The sequence below is a fragment of the Hemibagrus wyckioides genome, linkage group LG03, assembly GCF_019097595.1.
Source record: "Hemibagrus wyckioides isolate EC202008001 linkage group LG03, SWU_Hwy_1.0, whole genome shotgun sequence".
Lineage (NCBI taxonomy): Eukaryota > Metazoa > Chordata > Actinopteri > Siluriformes > Bagridae > Hemibagrus > Hemibagrus wyckioides.
The window spans coordinates 27,326,646-27,332,645 of NC_080712.1; the positions used below are offsets into that span (position 1 = coordinate 27,326,646).

The window sequence follows — 6,000 nt, forward strand, 5'->3', positions numbered from 1 at the left end:
AAGCACACGTTTCCTTTTTGCCTGGTGCTGGGGGGAAAAAAAAGCACAGATATTGCTGACCATTGTTTTAATGACTCCTATAGGGACATTGTCTGAATTTTAACAATAGCTGATTTATCAGCCATGTTTTAAAAATAAAAAAAAAATAGTAAAATGTGTTTTTTTTTATTTTTTCAATGTAATCTACTGGATTTGGAATTGTTGGATGTTTCATGAGACCTGACCTCATGGCAACATTTTTCCCCCCAAGAAAAAAAAAACCTTCCTTTCCAGCATGTAATAAAAAATGGCATGACCTTTTAACATTTTGTGAGCTGACAGTTTTAATATATTTGCCATACAGACATTTGGCATTTTATTTTCTCTTGACACAGCCAAGGAACAACCCTAACTGTTGCATGGAGATTTTTTTTCTTTCTTTTTCTTTTTTTTTTTTTATATATATATAAATCTTTATGTCCAAGCTGCCAGTTAAAACTCTTTGTTTTTGGCTTCCTGCCACTATCCATATACACATACTGACAATAAACCCTAGATCACTTCACTTTAATGATTCTGCAGTAAATACACCATTCATCTGGCAGTTCTGTGATATTTGTATGCCAGTTCTGTTTCCTTCTGTCTCTCTCCCTCTCTCTCATCACGCCATTACTCTGTTCATTTCCTGTGTAATTTCCGCGAACTTCTTTGCTCTATCTTGCATGCAATCAAATGGGAGCAATCTGCTTTATTTTTAAAAAATCTACATTTCTCTAGGCACTTAAAGATATTGAATAAGCATTGGTGTGTATATATAGATATATACCATTTATATAATTTAAAAAATATATGTAAAATATTTCTATCTAAGATTCTTTAAAGTTTACTACTGTGTGTGTGTGTGTGTGTGTGTGTGTGTGTGTGTGTGTGTGTAGCTTACTCATGACACATACTACGAGTCACATTTTATACTCACATTCATTTGCATAAAGCTGCACTTTTACACTACACACCCAGCTAGCAGCGCTCATAAGCCAAGACTCGAGTTAGCATAGTTATTTCATTCAGCTGAAGATATTTTCTTTCCCTTTTTTCTCTGTTCTTTTCTTTTTTCTTTAAAAAGGTAGACCACTATTTAGATCTTTGTTTACATGTGTATAAGAGAAAAGCTGAGTTCTTCCACAACACCTCATGAGACAGCCCTGTCCTTATTGTACTGAGTCAAGGCCCATTTAAAGGCAGTATCTTTAAATCTGTAATAGACTTTTGCTAATCTATAGCATATATAGTGTAACAAACAGCTTCATTTTAGAAATAAATCAGCACAAGCATATGTGAATTCCTTTTTTTTTTCTTTTAACCTTCTCAGCTTTCATAGAACGGGGTCTGAACCTTTCTTTCTTTCTTTCTTGCTTGCTTGCTTGCTTGCATGCTTGCTTTCTTTCTTGCTTTCTATTTTGCTTGCTTTCTTGCTTTCTTTCTTTTTTGCTTGCTTGCTTTCTTGCTTGCTTTCTTTCTTGCTTGCTTGCTTTCTTTCTTTCTTTCTTGCTTGCTTTCTTTCTTGCTTTCTTTTTTGCTTGCTTGCTTGCTTGCTTTCTTGCTTGCTTGCTTGCTTGCTTGCTTGCTTGCTTGCTTGCTTGCTTTCTTTCTTGCTTGCTTGCTTTCTTTCTTGCTTTCTTGCTTGCTTTCTTTCTTGCTTGCTTGCTTTCTTGCTTGCTTGCTTGCTTTCTTGCTTGCTTTCTTTCTTGCTTGCTTGCTTTCTTGCTTGCTTTCTTTCTTGCTTTCTTTTTTGCTTGCTTGCTTGCTTGCTTGCTTGCTTGCTTGCTTTCTTTCTTGCTTGCTTGCTTTCTTTCTTGCTTGCTTGCTTGCTTGCTTTCTTTCTTTCTTGCTTGCTTGCTTGCTTGCTTGCTTGCTTTCTTGCTTGCTTTCTTTCTTGCTTGCTTGCTTTCTTTCTTGCTTTCTTGCTTGCTTTCTTTCTTGCTTGCTTGCTTTCTTGCTTGCTTGCTTTCTTGCTTGCTTGCTTTTTTGCTTGCTTTCTTTCTTTCTTGCTTGCTTTCTTGCTTGCTTTCTTTCTTGCTTGCTTGCTTTCTTTCTTGCTTTCTTGCTTGCTTTCTTTCTTGCTTGCTTGCTTGCTTTCTTGCTTGCTTTCTTTTTTGCTTGCTTTCTTTTTTGCTTGCTTTCTTTCTTGCTTGCTTTTTTGCTTGCTTTCTTTTTTGCTTGCTTTCTTGCTTGCTTTCTTGCTTTTTCTTTCTTGCTTGCTTTCTTTCTTGCTTTCTTTCTTTCTTTCTTTCTTTCTTGCTTGCTTGCTTGCTTGCTTCCTTACATACATACTGACTTGCTTACGTGCTTGCTTCCTTCCTTTCTTCCTTCCTTCTTTGTTTATTTATTTTGTGCACTTTTGGATTCAAAGACACCTGCGAACTCACAATTATCGTCCACGCCAAAATGGTTCCTTATTTAAAGTGACGCTCGACATACCTCCTTCCAGCTGAGAAAACGTCCAACCTACGAAGTTACATAAAAGAACCAGTATGAAGCAAAGACTTGAAATATAATCATCATCATCATCATCATCAAAGTGCCTGGATGATTTGAATAACAGGCCAGCAAGACTGCACTTCAAAGCATCATTCCTGTTTTACCTCAGGAATGACATGACTTTGCATATGATCAAATGAACTTCTTAAATCTCTGTGATATTTTTCACTGGTGCTGCGTGGCCGTTAAAAATCTTTTGCAATGTTTATATCTACGAGCGCTTGACTACAGCATGGTGCACAAATATCACTAAAATAAGTTTTCAGATATTTTCCACCCTTTAATAAGATATAACAACCAAAATAATTTAAGTTGAAAAATAGAAATGTTTAAAAATGGCAGCGTCATGCAGTGGGGCTGCTTCTTTTTAGCTGGAACAAGAGCGATGTTCAAGGTTGTTGCAAGGAACGGAGGAGTAAAATTGGCAAAGCAAGAGATGCTGGTCGATTCTTACACAAAAGTAAAAGATATTATTTTAGCAGAGTCTCTTCCTTCTTAATGTATTTCGCAATTAATGATGGTCATTAAAGCAAAACAGACTTGAAAACTATTCTGAAAATATCTAGATAAGGCTCTGACCTCACCCTCAGTGTTATGTCATGAGCAGGTTATGGTCACTGAACTGTTAGATGCGCTGGTGGTGCTGCACTTAAAAAAACAAAATTGTGGGCTTTGTATATCCAGGGCAGATTTAGCCTTTTAGGTGGGGACAGTATCCAACCCACATGGGAAAACATCGCTTTCAATTCCTGTTGAAAAATAACTCATGATCTTAGAACAGGTTTAGTTAATTAGTGATTATCCAGAGCTGTGGCCAGATAGCAGACAAACAGTTTCCTCTCTGGTTCCTTTATACTAAACTAAACATGGATAACAATGTAAAAGTTCTTAGAATGGTTTAGTAATTTAATTAACATAAAACTTTTAATGTGTAAAATTATTTACTAGAATATCAGATAGCCACTTCAAGTGCTTTCACTTGCTTCATTTGCAACTAACTTTCAGGGATCACAGATTTAATGCAGTCTGTGTAACATTTACATATGCATTTTTGGCATTTGGCAGACGCAGTGACGTACAAAAGTGCTTTGAAGTCTCAGTCAGTGTATACGTTAACACTGGTTCAATAGGACTTAGGATACCTAAAAACTTCTGAACAACATACAAAAATACATAAAAAAAACAAACAGGGAAAATAAGAGCTAGTTTAAGTGTTTCGGGAAGGGGTAGGTCTTCATGCAGCATTTGAAGACAGTCAGTGACTCTGCTGTACTGACATCTAGGGGGAAGTTCATTCCACCACCTCAGTGTCAGAACAGAGAAGAGTCTAGATGTATACCTAGCTTGTACCCTGAGAGATGGTGGGACCATTCGATCACTGTTAGTAGGTCTGAGACAAGAGTCTAGATGTATACTTTCCTTGTACCTTGAGAGATGGTGGGACCATTCGATCACTGTTAGTAGGTCTGAGAAAAGAGTCTAGATGCCTTACTTGTACCCTGAGAGATGGTGGTGACCAGTCAAGCAGCGCTAGTAGATCTGAATGAGTGAGGTGCAGTGTGAGGAGTAATAAAAGCTTTGAGGTTAGAGGGCGCTGGTCCATTCTTGGCTTTGTAGGCAAGCGTCAGTGTTTTGAATCTGATGTGTACAGTGGAGGGAACGCAGCAGTGGGGTGGTGTGGGAAAACTTAGGCAGGTTTAAAACAAGTTGCGCAGCTGCAGAATTGAACAGAATTGTAGATTAGACCAAATGTCTGACACAACTTTTGTTTTTGGACAACTTGCAGTGTTCATTTGAATTATTGTTCCTGTCCAGCTGAAGACTGCAATAGTCACACTAAATAATGCAAGTGTACATGCTGTAAATTGTGCCTAATACACGGTTCTGTCTACTGTAATATTTCAGAAGTTTAGAGAATCAACTCAATCTGTCAGTTTCAGCACGAAGCGTATACCACTCACCCTCGAAATATAAAAGACAAGGTGCCATCTGTTGCCTAGTAACATTTCATGTTTCTTGTTGCTGGTCATGGAAAGATGAAGAAGAAATACTATACATGAGTGTATATCGTTGCCACCCAACTTGACTAACCTGGCTTTCGCACTCTCATTACGCTGTTTTGTTGACTTGTTGGCATACAAACTCCACTATACTTATGGGGAAATTCGGGCTAGTGAGACTGCTCACACTGTCTGACAGCTGACCAAAAATTCGGGCAGGTCTGAAATGATCTGACCAATAATCTGACAGCTCACTCGGAGGTCGTTAGGATGTTTGCTGCTCCACTTGCACTACATGTCAAGCAGTGACTCACGAAGCTGCAATTTTGCCCTAATTCTGAAAACTGATCACGGATCGTTCGTGAGTGTGTCAGCAAAATTTACACCCATGTCTAGTCTAGGTCTTTTTTTAATATGCCCTGGGTTGATTTTTTTCCATTATCCAACACCAGGTTTGTCTGGTTTTGAAGGAATCACGCCAATTATTGTTGTTGTTGGCAGCAGTTCAGGTTTATGTCTCAACAAAATTGCTTCATGACTTTTTTTCACGAAATCGTGGAGAGGGTGGTGGGGCTCACAACGGTGCTAAGCCTATCTTTGAGGAGCTATATTTATAGCCATAAATCACAGTGCTCTGTGTGTTTAATCCTGCAGCATGTTGCTTTTTTTGGCCACGTTTTTCTCCCCATTCCACCCCTCTCAGAAACCATTTACCTGCTTTAACAATTAGGTTGCACAAATCAAATTGTCACCCAAATTTTGTCTTTAATTTCAACACTGGGATCTGACCTTGCAACCCCGTACTTCCTTTATCCTTTATACTAAAGCTCTACTTCAGGACGTTGTACCACATTGATACCATACACACAGGTTTGTTTTGGCTGTGGATTGAGATGTGGTAAGAGTCGAATTTGGTTCAGCTTAAAAATGTGATGTGTTGAAAATGGGTTTCATCTATTTGGGTCTTTGCTACCCAGTGTACACTACTATAGCTGGTGGTGGATCAGTGGTAAAGACTAATGATCAGCAGGTTGTGATATTAAATCCAAGCACTGCTGAGGTACTTTTGGGGCTTTTGAGTAAGGACTTTAATTTTCATCTTCTCAGCTCAGTTGTAAGTCACCTTGAATAAAGACATCTGAGTAAATGTCTAATGGTAGTTAATCTCTCTCTCTCTCTCTCTCTCTCTCTCTCTCTCTCAATGAATATAGATTAATGGCAGGACAATATAATATATGAATAGATACAGTCTTACAAAGTTATTACTTTTATTGCTATTTTTTTACAGCATGTAATTCTAGATCATTCAATTTCTTTCTTTTCTTTGCCTTTTTTATTTTTGGATATTAAGTCCCTGATTACCCCTGGATGGCTCCAATCTTAATGTTTCGTGGCTATAATGTGACTAAGCTGAGCTTTGAGCATTTTACACTCAGTAAATCACACCGATGCTAGAACTTGAGCGATGGATGTGGTGCTGTTT

The 6,000-nt window shown here is 38.0% G+C and overlaps 1 protein-coding gene across 1 annotated transcript in view; it reads left to right on the top strand.

Moving 5' to 3' along the window:
* Positions 1 to 6,000, top strand: part of lrrc1 (leucine rich repeat containing 1) — a 40,236-nt gene that overhangs the window by 17,570 nt on the left and 16,666 nt on the right. The gene's annotated exons all lie outside the window — the stretch shown is intronic.